General features: G+C 44.3%; 1 protein-coding gene across 1 annotated transcript in view; it reads left to right on the top strand.

The window, feature by feature from the left end:
• Positions 1-21423, top strand: part of CHST8 (carbohydrate sulfotransferase 8) — a 234390-nt gene that overhangs the window by 26866 nt on the left and 186101 nt on the right. The window lies entirely within an intron of this gene.

Genomic DNA, 21423 nt, shown 5'->3' with positions numbered 1-21423 from the left:
GAATGGACTCCCTCAGAAGGTTGTGGACTCTCCTTCAGTGGAGGTTTTTAAACAGAGGTTGGATGGCCCTCTGTCAGGGATTCTTTAGCTGGATTCCATTTGTGGAATGCTGCACCCGGGGAAACATACCTGGTGCCATCAGTATCAGATTTCATACGACAGGCTAAAACCGTATTCATTCCCCATGCTTCTGGTTGCAAACATGGATCATGCTTCTGTACAGTTTCTGGCCTGATTCATAGCATTCATTTTTTAGTAGAGTGGGATAGGATTTGTCCTTTTTATACTTCTTGCTCGATGAGCACCCATGGAATTCTTTTCTATTGTGTTTTGGCTATGTATTTAATTTTTAAATGATTGCCAAGCCCTTTTGTATTTTATGGATTCGTAAGTCACTTGGAGACATCTTCTTGTAGAGATGAAATAATAATAATGGTAAAAATAATAGTAATAGACAGTCACTGGAGTACTAGACACATACTAAAGACTGTGATACGAAAGACCTCCCCACTGAGCATTCAGTGTTTTTATTCATCCCATAATAACTCTGCTAACCTACCTGACTCTAGGAATCATTTCAAGGCAAGTCTTGCCTGTCTTCCTGGTACTTGATTCATATTCGGAGGCAGAGTATAAATTGTGGCTATTGAAAAGAGACTGGTGGAAGGAGAAAGGATCCAGTCTAGGATGGCAAAGTGGACCTGCCTCATAATCCCTCTTCGATGTTTGTGCTAATGATGTATTGATTATTGATTAGAAGGTCATGGAAGTGTATTCCTTTAATCCAGTTGGTGGGTCTTCCATTTCCAAACATCTCTTTTACATATTTCCCTCTTTCTCTCCCAGTTCTTTAATATCAACAAGCTGCTTCATATTTTACACCTGGGAGGGAAAAAAATTCCTGAGTATCAAATGCACTCACGCATAGAGCAATTTGTTAATGTTGTGCTGATTTTATTAATATTACATTGAACAGCTTGGCTGTGCCCAGTGGAATGTTTGACTTTTCCTTTTTAAACAGCAGACCTCTGAGCCAAATGGCAAATTGCTTTTCACGCCCCTCCTTTGAAATTTCATAAGAACAGAAGAAGAGGCTGGATACTGGATCAGGCCAAAGGTCCATCCAGTCCAGCATCCTGTTCTCACAGTGACTAGCCAGATGTCTATGGGGAACTCACACGCAGTTTCAAACAACTGATATTAATAAACATTACTTCCCCTGACTGTGGGGACAGAGCAAAGCCACTGTGTCTAGTAGCTATCAATAGCCTTACCCTCCCATAACTAAACAGTTCTTACATCTGGCACCGTGGTCTGTGGAGAGCTGGCCTTAAATATACAAGCATTTGAAGTTTTTGTGTTTGTTTGTACACATAGTAATAGTTTTGTGCTTCTTTAGATCCAGATGATAGTATCTTGGGTGAACTATAATCTAAAGACCTTCAGTTTTCATTTTGTAATAAAGAGTAAGTTTCTAGCATTTGTAGAACCTGAGATATGATGAAACACATACAGGCACTATTATTTTCAATTTTTTTTTGTGAGAAATTAGTCTGCCCTCAGCTTTCATTGTTTTACTCCCACCACCACCTCACCACCACCAAAAAATCTCTATGGGTAGTATTTAAGTTTGTAACAGATCTGAAGGAATGGAGAAATAAAGTATGGCATTGGACTTCCCCACACTCCCTTGACCAGTGGGTGTAGAAGGTTATTTGAGTAAGTAACAGCCACAGGTAACTGATCTGCCTGGAAAATAGCAATTTGGATGAGGCCTAATGTCACTAGGGATGACGGAGGAAATTGATTTCTGTGGATTCTAATACAAAGTGACATCCTAAGTTTTTGTGTGGATCAGAACTCATTTATCAGATTTCACTCTTTCCAAATGTTCCAACACCATTCTTGGCTGAAAACACTCTTATACTGAGAGAAAATATGGTTAGAAATTTATATTTTGAGAGAAAGTATTTTTTAAAAAAATACATATTAATGTAATATTGAAATGCAAGTTGGGTGTGTGGCTTATATATATATATAAACAAATAAATACATTGCAGATTCATACAGAAATGGAATGGCAAGGGCTTATGAGTGTGAAGACATGAGGAGGTGATGTAGCAAAAAAAATATAAATAAAAAATCCATCCCTAAATGTCTTCGGTGGGGAGCGTGTCTCATCTCCCCACAGCAGAAGACACCCTGTTCTTAGAGTGGCTGACCAGATGCCCCAATGGGAAGCAGAACCCGAGTGCAACAGCATTCCTCGCCCAATCAGGTTTCTAGCAACTGTTATTCAGAAACATTACTGCCTCCAAAAGTGGAAGCAGAGCATATCCATCATGGCTAACAGCCACCAATAGCCCTCTCCTCCTCCATGAATTTGTCTAATCCTCTTTTAAAGCCATTTAGGTGGTGGCTATCATTGCCTCTTGTGGGAGTGAGTTCCATAGTTCCATTGCTACTTTGCATTCCAATCTTTAATTCTACGTTCTTTGCACAAGAGGGGAATGAGGTCAGCCACTGCTTCATGATCCATTCCGTGGCCTTGGCAGGATCCATGCCTTCTGAAACTGAAGTCGTTTAGATGTTTTAATCTGTCTGTTCCCTGCATTCCAGCCCCTTTTCTGGACTGTGTTTTTCTTCCCTAGCACACAGGGATGCAACCCCCCCCCAACAATTCTGTACTCCGTGCCTGCGTGCAAATTAAGGGTTGAGTTGTGCCAAATTGTTCCTCCAGCTTGTTCCGCACTCTTTACATTTCCTCCGTGTTTCCCAGCAAAATGAAATCATTAAATACACAGCGCAAATTACTAAACCTGTTCCATAATCACACACACACACATAATTGACAGGGTAAGAAGCTCAGATTGCAGCAAGGCATGCAGCAAAATGTTTCTGGCTCAGTCTTCTCCTCTCCCCCCCCCTCCCCCAAGTTTAAAGGTCAACAAGAATATTTTTCTATAATTTGACAGGCACACGAGAAGTAACGCGACTCATTTGTGGTCAGGTAATTCACAAAGAAATCTATAAATCAAGCTAAGAGGAATATTAGATCATGCTCATATCTGAACCCATCTGGCTCGGTTCAAGAAAGAAATCAATAAGAGACAGGACGCTCGGAATTACCAATGATTTATGCCCTTGCATCCTGGGAGAGGAACATTTGCAGTTTGAGAGTCTCCTCCACTGAGGGATGGCCTCTTTGCCCATGCAGTCATTTGGGGGAAGGAAATATTTTCAAAGGCACCAGTGATGCCATGTGACATCCCAAGTGGTGTGCCCCAGGAGCTCCAACAACGTTGCAGAGGATTTTTGGATACTCCTCTCAGATCATGTGGCACAGCCATTTGGACAGCATAATGTCTTGGGACTGTCCCTGCAACTACGCTCACAGGGACAGGGTGTGGGTGGGTGCAACAGTAACTGTGCGGTCTCTTACAGCAGGGGTCAGCAAACTTTTTAGGAGGGGGCTGGTTCACCACCCCTCAGACCTTTTGGTGGGCCGGACTGCACGCATGCGGCAGCGGGGGGCTTCTCTTCCCCCCAGTGGCGTAGCGTGGGGGGTGCAGGGGGGCGGGCCGCACCGGGCGCAACATCTGGGGTTAGGGCAAATCCATGGGTTAGGGGGCGCAAATCCACGGGTTAGGGGGCGCAAATCCACAGGTTAGGGGGCGCAAATTACTTGCCTTGCCCCGGGTGCTGACAACCGACGCTACGCCACTGCTTCCCCCTCTCTCCCAGACCCTCCCCTCCCCCTGCTTTCCTACCTCCTCCACCCCTCTACCTGCAGTTGGGAGCTGGCAGTGGTGGTGTCGCCTCTCCTTTCCAGGCCAGCTTTCCCGGGTGCCAGGCACGGGGCCAGCAGGCGCTCCAGGCTCCAACCGAAGCCCCGTGGCATGCCCATCATGATGCCCACAGTGCGGCCATGGAGAGGCCGACGGACAGGTGGTAAGTCTGGGCTGTGCCTCAGTGCGTGGGTGTCAAGTCTTCAGATTGGCTGGGACCAATCAAAGCCCAGCTCCCTTCCGCAGGGCGGGAAAAAGCCAGGAGGGAGGAGGGAGGAGGCACTGCTGCAGTGTGTGTGGGGGGGGGGGGGAATTGCGCCCGGAAAAAAACCAAAAAAATAATAACGATCACATTGATTCAAGCGGTGATTCCAGGACTGTCTGTGGGCCGGATCCAGAGGGCAATTGGGCCTGATCTGGCCCACGGACCTTAGTTTGCCAACCCATGTATTACAGCTTCTGGAAGGGCTGAGCTTGCCACTCTCTTTCTTCAGCCCTAAACGTCTCTGAGAGTGGCTAACAAATATTTAGAGTGGGGTGGGGTCCTTCCCTCAGGTTTACAATCTGAAAAGACATGACACAAAAAGAAAGTGAATGTGGAGGGAGGAGGAGATAAGCAAATACTGAATGTGTGTAGAAGCTTACTAGGACCAGGCCACCAATAAGGTGAGGTGAGGTGGTCACCTTAAGCAGCAGTTGTGACCACCAGCTGTTCCTCTCTGGCTCTTTTAACTCTCCTGCTGCCGTCAGGGCAGACGGGGTCTGTGGAGCAGGAGGCTGTGGCAGCAGGAGGACTGTGGAGGAGATGATGGCACAAGCTGGGTGGAGCAGTGGAGGAAGAGGTAGTGTCAGGGGGCTGCAGAAGAGAAAGAGGAGGAGGGTGGCATTTCCCCCCCCCCCACTCAAGTGGTAAAACAACCTGGGCCAGCCCTGATGCTTACCCATTTGCAAAACAAGGAAGTAGTTTTTCTCAGTGCAGAATTATGCAGACTCATCCTTAACATGCTGCTCTCACTATGGTTGGATTCTAGGTCCACAAAGGTAGGTGTGGTTACTTGATACACATCTGAAAGCCTCTGGGAGGAGGTGTGTGATTCCTCAGCTGGAGTAGGCTCAGGACAGGTGAGGGTCGTCTGCCTCATCAAGCCCAGATGCTGCAATCAGCATGCAAAGTATAAAAGTGCAGTGGAGCTGAGGGGCTGTGTCTGCTCAATTAGCCATGTTGATGGATCTTGACCTGGACCTCCATGGGAATGTGCTTTGGGTTTGACTCTGGACTGTATCCTGACTGCTGGACTTTGCTACTTAAATTGACCCTGAACATTGTTTCCTGACCTTTGGACTTTGCTTGTGTGGATCAACCCTCAGACTTTGAACTTGGCATGCTGACTTGCTTCCAGGTAGGCCAGGAATTCAGGAAAACATGTCACAGATGAATGAAGAAGGAAGTGGCAATTGCATTCTTGATATTTGCCCCCTCACAATGTCATTGGGCAGGTGTGGACACAACCCCTATTGCTATGGCCACTTCCATCCATTTTCACATCGGGGCATAATGCAGAATCAATTTCCATTCGGCTTTTATTTATGGAATGAAATTAGCTCATGAAAAAGAGCTTATCAAGGGCATAAAATATGCAAGAGACCCAGGTTATGTGTGGACTAGGTAGGAAAACCAAGATCTCAACATGCATTGAATGCAGAATATCATGTCTTGTGTATGTAGTCTCAGGTTAGGTTTCTTTAGGTACAAATTCATCTAATGACCAGCTGGGGTTCAAGTAGAAAAGGGGTCAAAAAGTGCTAGTCTTTCAGCCTGGACCAGTGCAGCCACACTGGCTTCCCATATCTCCTCTGTTGCAGCCCATATGCCTTTGTGTGAGGCTGGTTCCCCTCTTTCTTGCCTTGCAGGTCACGCCAAGGCATCGGCAGAGGTGGGAAAGGAGGCTGTCTGACAAGAGCTTGGCACTTACAAATCTATGGTGTGACCACATTTGCAATACAATAGCTCTGTTCACCCCACTTTGAAAATGATACTGTAGCATGGAAAAGATTCAGAAGAGGGAAACCAAAATGATCAAGGGTTAGGGTTTTCAGTTTAGGGAAAAGGTGAGCATGGCATGGAGAAAGTGGATGGAGATACCACAGGAGGGAAGAGTGGTCCTGCGCTCAGGTCCTGCTTGTGAATTTCCCACAGGCCTCTGGTTGGCCACTCTTAGAACAGGATGCTAGACCAGATGGGCCACTGGCCTGATTCAGCAGGGTCTTACTATGTTCTTATCTTACATATTATTCATTCATTCATGTATTTAATGTATTTATATCCCACCTTTCTCCCAAGTTGGGATTCAGGCTTAAGTTGTGATGTGTTTATGCGACTATTCAAATATATCTGAGATGAGATGTGATATCACTGGTGGGGAGAGGGGGCAGAGAAAGAGAACACCCTAATTTTGTGGCAGGGTTAGTTAGAAAATGTGGTTGGCAGCTGTTCCTGCATCCTGAGATGAGACATTTTTACAACGTATTCGCAGGGAAATAAATTTAAAGAGCAGTTTTTGATTACAGTTGCTGGAGAACAGACCATTTCTGCTGTGCCATTCTTTTCTGAATGACTCGGTGCTCTTGGGGCCAAACTGGAATGTGACTGGGGAGTTCTGTGACTAGAACTCCTGAGCAGAGGAGGAGGAAAACTCATCCAGTTGCCATTTTAATACAAACTTAGAGAATTTGCATTTCCTGAACCAATATACAAACTGAAACACAGCTTTCCTTTCACATCCCCACTTCTCTGAATTCTGTAAGGTTGCAAAACTGTGTAGTGAAATGTGCATGTAAGAGTGGCTATATTAGTAAAAAAGAAAAAAAGCAGAAAAATGCATTTTATGCTTGCAAAAAAGCATTTATTAGGCAAACACCCACAAAATACATACACGTTTTAAAGCAAACTCTGTTTTCAAAAAACTTTCCAATTGATTTAGAAATGGGACAGACTTAAGAGTGGGAAAATGAGAAGCTGAAAGAAACTGAAATTGACAGATTCATCCTTCCTGAAATGGATAGGTTCATCCATGCCTAGCTGTAAGTTTTTGTCCCACTTATAAATGGATCTGGCTCACAGAACAGAGCAATGGAGTTTAAACCTTTCTGTCTTCCATTTTCCCAATGAAAACTCGCTCCCCACAACCGGCTATTTGTTATAGGGACATCATACCTATGGGGGGGGGGGGAGTGCAGACATTTTAGAAAAAGGTGAGTGAAGACTCTGAAATTATACACGGCGTAGAGAAAGTGAATAAGGAGATATCCCCTCACCCCAGTCCTAGAATCCCAGAGTCATTCAGTGATTCTGGTTAGGCAAAAGGAATCACCTATTCACACATTGCATAGTTTAAACTGTGACATTTGCTACCACAAGAGGTGGCAATGGCCATCCATTTGGATGGCTTTAAATGGGGATGAGACAAATTTGTGGCTACTAGTCATAATGGGTATAACCCAATCCCAGTTTCAGAGTTGGTATGGTGTGAATGCTTGTTGCTGGGGGTTCTGCTATTGCCCTTCATGTTTTGCTTGTGGGTTTCTTTAGGGACAGGGTGAGGAAAGCCAGGACCACAGGTCAAATATGAGGTCCTCCAGGCTTTTCTGTGTGGCCCACAGGCTTTCCCCCAGGCCACACCCCTCATCAGCCCCTCTCTGTGCCCATCTTTAGTGCTGGAACTGTGCTAATTCAGGCCTGAGGGAGGATGTGGGCAGCTACTTCTGTGTGTCTTTATATGCAGAAACCTTGTCCTTTTGTGTGGCTGAAATGAAGCACGTTGTACAAAGGCACATCCCTTGCTTAGCCCTGGGGATGGAAGGAGCTGTCCATTTTGGTCCTCTTTATTTCTCGTTCTTCCAATCTTAAACGCAGTTCTCTGCATTTCTGCAACAATCTGTTGGTATCTTTAAAAAAAAAGAAACCTCAGAAAATTCTTCAGAATTTCAGTATGAATTTCTCCCAGGGAGCACATTTTTAATTCAGCTTAACTGATATATACGGTTTTGCAAATGATTTTCCCTAACAGGACAATTTTTTGCATGTTGTTTTCACCAATAAATGCATTCTTAGGTACACTTTCTCCTAATATAAGCATTTTTTATAAATAGTGTTTGGCTGGAGAAGAGCACCACAACATTCAGATAAGTGCAGATTTCGAAGGCTGGATGTGTATATTATTTCACAAAGTGCAAATCTGATAGATTGAGCTTTGTATGTGAACGGAATCAAACTTATGTCCACTTTTGCCTCTGGAGCCACACACCACTGCTGTGTGATTCTTGGAAGGATGCTCACAAAGAACCATTGGACTGAAAATGGCCTCGGCCCAGTATACCTGAAGGAGCATCTCTACCCCCATCGTTCTGCCCAGATCCTGAGGTCCAGCGCCAAGGGCCTTCCGGCGGTTCCCTCATTGTGAGAAGTGAAGTTACAGGAAACCAGGCAGAGGGCCTTCTCGGTAGTTGTACCTGCCCTGTAGAACGCCCTCCCATCAGATGTCAAAGAAATAAACAACTATCAGACTTTTAGAAGACATCTGAAAGCAGCCCTGTTTAGGGAAGCTTTTAATATTTGATTAATTATTGTATTTTAATATTTTGTTGGAAGCCACCCAGAGTGACTGGGGAAACCCATCCAGATGGGTGGGATATAAATTATTATTATTATTATTATTATTATTATTATTATTATTATTATTATTATTTATTAATGGTTCCCCTTCTGTGCCATATGAGTATGTGACTGGCCACTGTCAAAGCAAAATGCTGAACTAGATGGTGGGCCTTTGCTCTTAGAAAGCTGGACTTACTTGGATCCTTGCAGTATATTGGCTTTTTTTCTTTCAGTTCTTTTTTTTTTTTTTTACTTCAGAGTTGCTTAAAAAAGGAATCAGTTTCTATAGGGTGGCAAGGTCAGATTCACACACACACACACACACACACACACACACACACACACACACCCCACTTCAAGCAAAGGGCCCTCCTCCCCAATAGCACAACCCTTCTCAGTTTTAGTTTGCAGGGCACCTAAGAAGGCCACAGGCAGTGTGAACCAATTCACGATTTTCATGTCTTGCTTGTTCCAGGTTAAAGGGGAACCATGGAAGCTACTTTGTCTGAGACAGGGATGGAGAAAACTGCCGGTTTTGCTCTTTCTTGCTTTCTCGTTTTTCCAAGCTTCTATTCAGTTCATATTCCAACTTTAATTTGCTTTTTTTTTTAAAAAAAAGTCCTCACAGAAATTCACCAGCATTTTTTAAGTGTGCCTTTCTCTCAGCAAGACACATTTACTGCTTTCCTACAATCATGCAACACACAAATTTTGTGAAATAAATAAGCTTTCTGTGCAACTTGGCCTATGTTCCCTAACAGCGAAAGTTTTTGTATGTTAGTTTTGCTAATATAAGAATTATATGTACACTTGCCCCAGTATACACATTTTCTGGTCGGAGAACTGCTTTGCAACATTCAGAGTAGAGAGGCTATGGGAGGAAAGCTGGATTTTGGTTTTGGGAAGTACAAATTAGTTAGACTTACATTAAAATAACCTTTTGGGGGGAAGGTGGAGGAGAGGGTAATGGCAGAACAACCGCCTGTGTTTCTGGATGACAAATGATATCTGGATCCAGTTCAATCTGGGTTTGGGCCTAGTTTCTGGACTGAATCCCCCTTGTTCACACTGATGGATGAAGAAGAGTTTGAAGAAGAGTTTGGATTTGATATCCCGCTTTATCACTACCCGAAGGAGTCTCAAAGCTGCTTTGACCATCCTTGGTGACCTCTCTCCTCCTACATTGGGAGAGGGAACACTGGGAGTGTGACCCTGCCAATCTCTCAGCAGCCTTTGATACCATTGACCATTATATCCTCTCCTGTATGGAATGGGTATTGGAAACACTACTCCAGTGGTTCCATTGAGTGGTTCCAGTAGCACTATTCTAGAGTGGTTCCAATGGCATGGTTAAGTCCAGAGAGTATCTTTGGGGGAGTACTGTTTGACCCCTTGGCACTATGAGGTTTTGCAGAGCACTAATTTGCCCCCCATATTATATAACATCTATATGAAGCCATTTGGAGTGATCACAGTGGAAGAACACTGCCATCGCATACAGCTGTTTCATCTGAATCAGGAGAGGCTGTGCAAACTTTGGATAGGTACCTTGATGTAGGGGTCATAGCTATCAACGTTTCCCCTTTTTAAAGGGAAATTCCCTTATTTCGAATAGCATTCCTCACAAGAAAAGGGAAAATTGACAGCTATGGTAGGGGTGCTCTGGGCAAGGATCAATAAACTGAGTTTGAACCCTGGGAAGACAGAGGCTCTCTGGGTAGCTGGTTCCTGTGTCTGGAAGATAGGCTGGCTGCCTGTTCTGGTTGAGGTTGCACTCCTTCTCAAGGTTCAGGTAGATAGCTTAAGGTAACTCCTTGATACATCTTTGTCATTAGAGGCGGAAATGACCTCTGTTTGTAGGAGTGCCTTTTATGGGCATCTGGTACACCAGCCAGACCATATCTGCGTCAGGATCATGTTTTAAGGTTGCACATTGCCCTGATATATTATGATATGGCAGCACCGAAATACTTTTATGAATAGAAATAAGTGTCAAATAAAACTGAATACTTTTTCCAAGCCCCCCCCCCAAAAAAAACCAGGAAGCTAGCACCATGTAGAAATCCATTAACCTAAATTTTTACATGTCTGCCTGCGATTTGGGGTTGGGTCTTTTCCAGATGCAGGGCTAACAGTGTAAATATAACGATCACACAAGGCCGGCCAGCCTCCACAGTTTGCCATTATTGGTTTCCCTAATCCCCACACCTGAAAAATGTACAGTCCAAATTTAATCCTACCCCATGTCATATCAGACACTGAAGCCTTTTGATCCGCTTCAGAACATACAGGATTTATTTGAAAGCTTTTTGACATACGCTTCACATCTCTCAACTTAATAAAAAAATCTCCAGCTGGCCTCACGTTCAGCCTTCCCAAGAGGCAAAATGAAAAATGCCAAATTGCCTTGGCATATTCTGGTCATGCCCAGGAGACGAAGGCAAAAATGGACTGGCAGAGGGTGAGAAATTATTCCAAACATTTAGCGTACGCAGGAGGAGGGTGTCTATGAGCTATCATGACAGGGGGAGACAGACAGACACTTGGGAGGAGAGAGTATTCACATTGTGAAAAAAAGGGGGAAGCTGTAAGAAAAATAACAACAGAACTCTCCCTTTTAAGAAGTGTAAGTTGAAAAAGGAATTAATTCTGATATAATAGTTACTATTTTAGCCTGGTTTGGGAGTTAAAGAGCTTCATTTAACAATTTGATTGTAACTAATAAATAGTGCCCAGGTTTTCTTCTTTCCTCTTCCCTTCCCTTCCTTTTTACCTTTTGTGCCATTCACTTCAGATTGTTAGCTGTTTTCTCATTGACATTTATAAGCTACTGCCTGGGAGCTACTTAAAAGCTACTGTTCTCAATAACCAGGCCTATGCCTTTAAAACTGGGGGTGGTGGTATTATTTTGTTATGTTATGTATTTTTATACTGTAAACCACCTTGTGATCCTCAGATGAAGTTTATATAAACTTAAATCATCATCAATGGGCCTTTGGTCTGATTCAGCAAGGCTACTTACCTTCATGAGTTACATGACTCATGATGAAACTCATGGGGCTAAATCCTTGAAGGGCTGTTCTCTGTAAACCTTTCAGGTATAAGAAGGAAGTGTTTCTCCAGTCTCTCTTAGTGTTTAAGAACATAAGAAGAGCCTGCTGGATCAGGCCAATGGTCCATGTAGTCCAGCATCCTGCTCTCACAGTGGCCAACCAGATGCCTGTGGGAAAGCTGCAAGCAGGATTCGAGCCCCAGAGCATTCTACCCTGGCACTCAGAAACATCGCTGCCTCCAAGTGTGGAAGCAGAGCACAGCCATCCTGGCTAGTAGCCATCAATAGCGCCCTCCCCCCCAAATGAATTTGTCTCATCCTCTTCTAAAGCCATCCACATTGGTGGCCATCACTGCCTCCTGTAGGAGCAAGTTCTATAGTTTAAGTCTGCACTGTGCAAATAAGTCCTTTCTTGTATCTGTCCTGATTCTTCCAACATTCAGCTTCGTTTAATGTTTGTGTAATGTGAGTGCATGGAGGGGGAGGGGGAGGGGGGGAGAGAGAGAATACATCATCTTTCAGATGTTTGGGAAATAATGGCCATGTCTTTTCCTCATACCTCTTAGGATCAAGATAATTTTTTTTCAGAACACACAAAAAATGTGCTTGAATACAAATGTGGTTCACCTAGAGAGATTTTTTTAAAATGCAATTCCATTTCCTTGGACTCTTGGGATATTTCCAACATATTCTGTCAGGCATGGAAGCTCCAAGTGTCTCTTTCCTCAAAGTTTATAGAAATTTCTCAATTTGTTTCCAGTGTAATGAATACTGACTGACTCTTGAAACGACACCCAGTTCCCTGAGACAGGAGAAGGGCAAGATGAATTAAAGAAACATCCGTATGTACTGCTCATTTCCTGTAGAGGAGATGATGATCCTGGAAATGAATTGTGCACTTTCCCTCTAGCCCCAGTGCCCAAAACAATCTGTGTGCATCTTTACAACCACATAAAGCCCTTTTCTCTGTGATGCCGCCAGTTGTATTATAAATACATTGGGGATGCAAGCATGCAAGGATTTGCGGCTTGGGCTGATTGTATATCTCTCTCTCTCACACACACACACATATCTACACATACTTTTGTTGGTCAGCTCAGGGTATAAATTTTTATTAGGTCTCTTCTTAAGAATATATTATGGGCTCTGCTTGATCCTATTATTATGAACCCCTTAAGAACAGTGTCATAAAGATGTAACATGCTTCTCTCTGCCCCCTCTCCTGTCAGTTCACACCAAGGACGCCATCCATCAGAAGGTTTTCCAGGACAGTCCCCACTGATATGAATGAAGTTCTGCAAGAGGTGTGCAGATCCCATTTATTTCAATGGCAATTGTGCAGGAAAGCTATCTAGTGCACTGTATGCTAACATCGTAACTATTTTCTTACCTTTTCTGCCCAGAGAGATGTGAGTTAAGGAACTTGGCATGGCTGTGGAATTGTTTCGGATCTGAAATGAATCAGAGGTGCTTTGTAGAAAGCCGAGCAGAGATGAAGTGGCTGGAACAGAAGGGCTCAGAAATCGAAGCTTTGTTGCTCTGCAAACCATCTGCATTTTAGATGCTGCCCTTTACCTTACCTCTGCCTATTTTGTCAAGATTTCCAGTGGACTGACTCTGGAGTCTTTTCCTAATAAAGATACCAAGAAGTGGGGAGGGGGACTGGAGGCAAGTGAGAGCAAGCCAGGAGTCAACAGACTAATGTCTGACATTACCTACATCTTTACGCCCTATAGATATTGCTGAACTTCAGCTCCCATCAGCACCTGCTGATGTGACCAATGGTCAGCGATGATGGGAGTTGCAGTTCAGCATGATCTGGGGGACCACAGTTTAGCATTATCGCAATTGGGCATACAATATGAAGCTTACCTGAACTTTTGAGGGCAGGATTTGGCATAGTGATAAAGCAGGAAGGGCTGTTTGCCATGGAGGGTGAGGGATAGCGTATGAAAACCTCCTGTTGCAGCACGCTGATTTGAGGAAGTAGTTGCTAGGTTTAGAACCAACAAGTGGATTCTGCCAGTTGTAGCTTCTGCCATTGCAGTTTTGACCTGCTATTCTGTTCTGCTGGTTCCCTGGACTCACAAAGTGGAAGCATTAAACAAAGTGGAATCGTTAAACAAAGCTGCTTTCAAATCACTAAACTGGTCAGGACCCTGGACAGTTCCCAAGGGTCCCCTTGGCAAATTTTACATATTGATTTGAGCCAACCATTTAATTCATATATGGAGAATAAATGATGTCAAAATTCACAGGAGATAATTTTAAGGGTGTTTTGTTTTTGTTTTTAGTCCAGGGGGCGGGGAGGCACTTCCTTCAGCTCTGCCGTTGCAGATGCCACTGCTGCGGTGAGCTCTCACTGCTGTCACATTCAAGGAAGAATAATTTGGTGGCCCTCAATTGGAATGGGATGCTATTTCCCCGACGGAGAGGTCATCCTTTCCATCTTGTTCAGCCGGTGGTATTTGCTCAGAGCACAGAGATTGGCAGGCTCTTTCCTAATGACAAGGTCTCTCTGCCCTGGAGGGCAGCATCATTATATCTTTGTCAGGCAGCTCTTTTATAAAGGTTTGCCTGTTTTTAAGGGTCGCTATGTATGAAAGGTATATGAAAATATACCAATGAACTTTGGCCCTTCCAACAGCAAAACAAATCTATGTGTTGCAATAAGGTGAGATGAAGAGGAAGTTGGGTTTTTTTCTCCATAGAACTAAAGGTGCTAATTAATTAGTATTTTAATTAACTAAAACTTGAATGAGAGCTGTGCAGGAGAATGGGGCTTGTGCAGGAGAATTTAGAGGGAGGGAGCATCTGTCATCTCAGATGCTGAGGGACAGCTGTACCCCTCCAGATGTTGTTGGACTCCAACTTTCATTAGCCCCGTCAGCGTGGAAAATAGTCAAGGATTATGGGTGCTGTCCAGCAACATCTGGAGAGCTACAGATGCCTCCCTACCACCCACACACTGCAAGATTGTGCCCTTCAGTTGCTTAATTAGTGGCTACCAATTTAAATAATTATGAGCTAAATTCAACTGGTTGGGCCCATGAGTTTTGAGCTTCACTTTTTATACCTGAAGTTCTGGTGCATTGCAATAATAGGGAGCAATATTCAATATGGCTTTCCCTTCTTGTCCATGGTTCTGTTCAGAAAGCACATTGAATGATGGTTTTCACAACTGAACAATAGTGAACCAGCTGCTTTTCTGCTTTTGTTTCCCATCTTCTCAGTTCACTCCTTTCCCTGTAGCACAGCAGCCTCTGGACTTTAGGTAAAGGTCACAGCTGTGGTTTGCCGGTCCAGATACCATACAAACCATGGTTAAGCTTCTCTAATTGTGGTTTGTCATGATGTATGATGAGTCCAAGGGCTCTGTAAATGGCAAGGTATCTTACCATTTACTTTTTATGTCTCAGAAAGGCACCAGTATTGAGGTATTAATAATATATATGTGTGTTTGCATTTTTAAAAGTAAGCGAATTGATTAATCAGTAAAATACAAGTGTTCAAAACTAAAAGCTCCATTTTTTCCCCTTGCATGAAATCTTTCGTCCACTATTTTTGCACTTCTGGGAGACTCATTAATGAAATATAAAAACTGGTATCTGGGGGCTCATGGTTGGTTTATTTTGGAATGTGGACAAAAATTCACACTCTTCAAAAGCCGATAATTCTATTTGCTAGTTTTGTCTATACTGTATGCTCCAGGATAGGTGCTGCCGTCCTCATTGCGCATTTATAGTGATGACAGTTTCCAGATCGTTTCGTTGGCAAGCTGTGGCTGAATTTTCCTTCAGGGCTTCCTCCCCATCCTCTGCAACTGTCAGGGAACAGGAGGGGCTTGACAGCTTCTGCTAGGCAGGGACCAGAAAGCCTACATGATATTTTCCCTCACACTTTGCTCTCTTGCAGAGGCAGTTTGAGAAATGACTAGGATCAAATCTGCACCAAGCATTTAAAGCAGTGATGCCCCTTGAACAGTCATGGAAACTTCTGGGAGCGTTGGTTTGTTTAGGGTGCTGGGAAGACTGGCTCTGGGAGGTCAGCACCCTGAACAAGCTACAGTTCCCAGGATTCTCCATGACTGTTAAAGGGGTACAAGAGTCCTTTAAATGTATGGTGTGAATGTGACCCAAGGAGGGGAGGGCCAAGGATGCAATCCTCACTCCCCACAGTTGCCTTCTGCCCAAGACACCCCACATTTTCCTGGTGTTATAGGACTAGGTGACACTTCAAGGGAGGGTCTCCCGTTTGCCGGAGCTTACCACAGCAGGGCATCAACAGCTAGAAAATTCCGAAGGGCAAGTTTGCAGTCTAAGATCCGAACAGTATCCAGCTGTGAGGAAGCAAAGCACAAGTTCTCCAGCTCAGGAGCTTTGAGGTCAGAAGTTGAAGCAGGCAGAGTATGCAACTCTGCTTTGACCAGGTGAGGTAAACAAACAAACAAACAAACAGATAGGCTCCAGCACTTAATTCCAGGCCTGGCCAATCCAGTGTGGTGTAGTGGTTAAGAGCGATAGACTCGTAATCTGGTGAACCGGGTTCGCGTCTCCGCTCCTCCACATGCAGCTGCTGGGTGACCTTGGGCTAGTCACACTTCTTTGAAGTCTCTCAGCCCCACTGACCTCACAGAGTGTTTGTTGTGGGGGAGGAAGGGAAAGGAGAATGTTAGCCGCTTTGAGACTCCTTCAGGTAGTGATAAAGCGGGATATCAAATCCTCCTCCTCCTCCTCTTCTTTTTCTTCTTCTTCTTCTTCTTCTTCTTCTTCTTCTTCTTCTTCTTCTTCTTCTTCTTCTTCTTCTACTGTCTGCCAATTACAGGGCTGGATCTGTACATCGCTGTTCCCCTTTATGCCTGAAGAAGTCTTTCAGAGGCCTGCGCAGTCCATGATGTAAGTCACCCAAGGGCTTCTGGCTGTGGGACCCAAGTCCTGCCCTCTGTTCCATTGTGAATTTGCCAGAGAATAAAGCTCCTGGCCCTGCCTTTCAGCATGGTATTGCAGTGACCAGCTCATCAGTGGCCAGGTGACTTACTTGACCCTTGTGTCAGGTAAGGCTCCATCTGCCTGTCTCTGGTAAAGCTGGCTCACAGCCCCAGAAAACAATCAAAACAGAAGTGGCTAAGGGGTGTGGCACAGAGTAAATCAGAAAAAAAATTGGCCTCCCACAGCCATGGTCCAGATAACGTGCTGCATTTGTTCTGCATGGCATGGAGAAAGTGGATAGGGGAAAGGGTTTTCTTTCTCCTTATAACACTAGAACTCATGAACATCCAATGAAACTGGATGTTGGAAGATTCAGGACAGATAAAAAGAAATGCTGCTTCACATGGAACATTGTTACACTGTGGAACTCAGCACCACAAGAGACAGCGATGGCCACCAACTTAGATGGCTTTAAGAGAAGATTTGCAAATTCATGGAGGAGAGGTGTGTAGATGGCTACTAGCCACAATGGCTTTTCGCTGCTTCCACAGTTGGAGACAACAATGCTTCTGAAAACCAGTTGCTGGAACTCACAGGAGGGTAGAATGTTCTTGTGTACAAATACTGCTTGTGTATTTCACATAGACACATGGTTGGCGACAGAGAACAGGATGCTATGCTAGATGGGCAATTGGCCTGATCCATTGGCCTGGCTCTGTGTTCTAATATTCACAGCCTTTTTAAAATGAAAAAAGAAAGCTATTCTAAGCCCAATAGAACTGTGCATGCTTTATTGCAGCTTTATTGCAGGCAATGCAGTAGGAATTGGAGGGTGAGATTTGTTATGTTTGTATTTGAATGTGAACCTAACAAATTCATGCCTCCGCCCCCCCCCCTAAAAAAGGTAAACCGAAATTCAACTATGCTTTCTCTGACTTTTGCAATTCAGGTCTCCAACCAAAAAAAATGTGCACAAAAAGTGTGTATCTTGGTGAATCTAATAATGGCATTGTGGGGAAAATTATTTCAAAAATATCAAACAAAATGGCAAATATTCCCCCCTTTAAAAATGTGCATTAAAATGGGTCTGATTTTTTTGTGCTGAGGGTTTTGTTTTCTTTTTTTAAGCAACACCCTCTAAACAGATGCAAAAATGGGGTGGACTAAAGGCTGGGGAAATGAAGAAGAGAGAGGGAGAGAAACCAAATGGACAGATTGGTCCATCCTTAATTGTGCATTGCATGTGCCTGTCTACCTGGCACATCAGAAGATGCAGCCATCCAGTTCAAGGGGGATTGGGTGGGCAGATGAATATTGCAGTGCACATCTGCACCCACCAGTGGCTCCATGTGTGGCAATCTTCCAGCTGCAGGTCTTCCTTGGAAGAAAGGGCATGGTGGAACATGACCTGTTTGTCCTCCTCTAGTTCTCCTCTGACTGCCACTCTAACTGCGTAGCTAGAAGTCTGTGAAGTTGAGTTGCTGTTTGCTCAGTTTCCTGGGATTTGCATGTGGCTGTGACTCTGCATATAGTGGGCTTAGCAATGGGATGCAGAGTCACACGGCTCCTTGAGCGCCTGGCTGTAAAGTGAGTGTTCAGCTCACCTTCTTTTCTTTGTCCTCCACCATTAATTAAATCTGCTCTTTCCTCCTGGGTGACAATTAAACATCTGCAGGATGTGGGGAATTTTAGCACCGGGCAGGGAAGGAGAACTCTTTGCCTCTTTCTGTTCTTAGCATAATTGCTTGCTTTTTAATGAGGAAGGTGGGTTTTTTTAAAAAAACAAACCCAAATGCCTAGCTATTGCCGCTTCTGCATGCAGGATTATTTGCATATCACTTCATCAAGTTAAAAAGGGTGTGAAAATGCCACACTCTTTTTCTACCCCTCTGCTTGGTTTTAATGAAGGATAAAGTTTCTCACTAATGACGGTAGGGAAATTAGTTTCAAATCCCCAAGGACTCATGAAAGAAGCACCAAGGATATCAAAAGGACAAAGAGAAGAGAAAGGAGTGGGGGTGGGAAATCGAGACACCAAATCTCATGAAGGCCTTTGGGCGTTGTCATCCAAGAGACGGCTAAGTTTTCCATTTAGTATAAGTATCAGGGAACTCTATGAGGCTGCTCCGAAGGGAATACTGATGACGAACTGACCAATAAGTGATGCTCAGAAAAGCACCATATGTAATCAATCTCCAGCGTTGTTGATATAAAAATGGCAGTGTTTTTCTCCTTATCTTGTATTCAGAAGAAACATGAGTTCTGACAATCTAATATTTTGTTTGTTTACAGTAGGGTCATTTCTAACTTAACTAGGGGCCAAGCCTGACATCACCCCATTCACACAATTAGAAATACTCTTTAAGAGTAAATGGCCAGCATAGGACCCTCCAATCCACATCAGGATCCTGTCTGGATTGGGAGGAACAAGGGGCTGCTCACTTTTTCCCCACCATGCTGTCATTTTTGTTTGGTTTCAATCAAGGTATTGCATTTTGTGTTTCTTTCAGGATTTTCTTTTTTTCCTACATTCTGTTTAATTCTACCCCTTCCTGCTCACCCAATGGTCCATCTGATGATGAAGGGAAGTTTAAACCTCTCCACACACCCCAGTGCCATGCCTACTCTTCATTTCTGCCACTATTGAGAGCCAGTGTGGTTTGAGAGCCAGTGTGGTGTAGTGGTTAAGAGCTGTAGACTTGTAATCTGGTGAACTGGGTTTGTGTCTCCGCTCCTCCATATGCAGCTGCTGGGTGACCATGCGCCAGTCACACTCCTTTGAAGTATCTCAGCCCCACTCACCTCACAGAGTGTTTGTTGTGTGGGAGGAAGGGAAAGGAGATTGTTAGCCGCTTTGAGACTCCTTAAGGTAGTGATAAAGCGGGATATCAAATCCAAACTCTTCTTCTTCTTCTATTGGCAAGGTCTTGAGGAGGTAGGGAAAAACTGGTGACGGGGAAGGATCTGATCCGCTCGCCCCAGGCTGAGGCTTAGCCATCACTGATATACAAAATTATGAGCAGGGGTGGTTCCTGTCTATCTCAGGAGGCAATGGAAGAGTGTGCCTTTGGGGGTAAAGTCAAACCATTGGAGAATTAAGGTGTGTGCAGCAGGTGCAGAGACTGATACAGGAGAGACAAGTTTTATTGGAGTTGGGGCAGATGAAGGTGTCCGGTTTTGCTGCTACAGGTGCATCGTGGCATTTCTTCTCTCTGCACTCCTCCCAGCAGTCATTCTTCCTGTGGTCACTGCTGTGCATACATGACCTTGCCATCTGTCTTCAGGCACTGTGATCATCTGTAAGGTGTTTCCACATGATGGGGTTAATATTGTCAGCCTTTATGTCACATTTGCAGACATCTTTGTAATGCAGAGCTGGTCTGCCAACATGCCTAGTGCCTGAAGCCAGCTCCCCGTAGAGCATATCCTTGGGGATCCTGTCATCTTCCATTCTGTGTGCACGGCCAAGCTAATGTAGAAATCACTGAGACAGAAGTACAGACATGCTGGGAATGTGGGCTTGGGAGAGCATATCTTTGTTTGAGACTCTGTCCTGCCATGTGATGCCCAAAACCTTTCTGACACAGTGTATATGGAAGCTCATGGTGGGTGTAAGTTGCCTATGGCTCACTTCCATAAAGCAGAGTGCTCAACACACAAGCCTGGTGGACCTTCATCTTTGGTCCAATATATCTGAAGGAGCGTCTCCACCCCCATCGTTCTACCCGACACTGAGGTCCAGCGCCAAGGGCCTTCTGGCAGTTACCTCACTGTGAAAAGCCAAGTTACAGGGAACCAGGCAGAGGGCCTTCTCGATAGTGGCACCCGCCCTGTGGAACACCCTCCCACCAGATGTCAAAAACAACAACAACTACCAGACTTTTAGACGACATCTGAAGACAGCCCTGTTTAGGGAAGCTTTTAATGTTTGATGTATTACTTTATTTTAATATTTTGTTGGAAGCTACCCAGAGTGGCTGGGGAAGCCCAGCCAGATGGGTGGGGTATAAATAATAATAATAATAATAATAATAATAATAATAATAATAATAATAATTATTATTATTATTATTATTATTATTAATTGATATTGGCCCTGGGGCTATAAGGTCATAGAATTGTAGAGTTGGAAAGGGTCCCAACAGTCATCCAGTTCAATCCCCTGCAATACTGGAATCACGGCTAAAGAATTCCTGATAGATGGACATCCACCCTCTGTTTAAAACCTCCCGTGGAGGAGAGTCCACCACCTTCTTAGGTGCACTAGTTCACTGTGGTTTTGTGGATGCAATCTAATGTGTTGATCTGAATGCATAACATCCTGGTTTGCTCTGAGCTCTCCATTGAGAAAGCCTCCTGTTTGGAAATTGGGGGTATGGTGCCTTCCACCTCGCTCTCTCTCTTCCCACTCTATGTGACAATGCTTCCTATGCAAGAGGGGTCACTGCAGTTTATTCTTGAAGGAATCGTTTCAACCCTTGTCTATGCTGCGTGGTGGGTGTGCAAGGGTTCTTGATATATCAGCTACATATAAATGCCTTTTGAAGATCACACTCAGGGAAAGGTTTTCAAGCACAGTTGCAAAGATGGATAAATAGAGGGTCAGATTCAAAAGCAAAACACACACACACCCCTACCTACCTGCTGTGCTCAGTAGGAATATTATACCTAGTTATGTGGTGGAATCTCAGCACGATTCTCCAGCCACTCCCTGATGTATGCAGGAAGCTATCTTCAGGATAAAGCTGTAATTTCCACCCCAGGGTGCATGCCTGACTCCAGTCATTGTTACCCTCTGAAAAAGGGTACTCAGCTAGCACACTGCTATCTGCAGCCACAGGAGTTCCTTTAATAGCATCTCTGATTTGTGGTATTAAACAATGTGCAGCAACTCACAATGCCCAGCTGCTGGATATCCAGGTTGGTCCACTTCACAATGCATTACCAAAGGCTGATAAACGGAGAAAACTGACAGATGAGTGGAGTAGACAAGCTTCCTAC

Source organism: Podarcis filfolensis, assembly GCF_964270895.1.
Source record: "Podarcis filfolensis genome assembly, chromosome: 8".
NCBI lineage: Eukaryota > Metazoa > Chordata > Lepidosauria > Squamata > Lacertidae > Podarcis > Podarcis filfolensis.
This window is presented reverse-complemented; position numbering and strand designations above follow the sequence as displayed.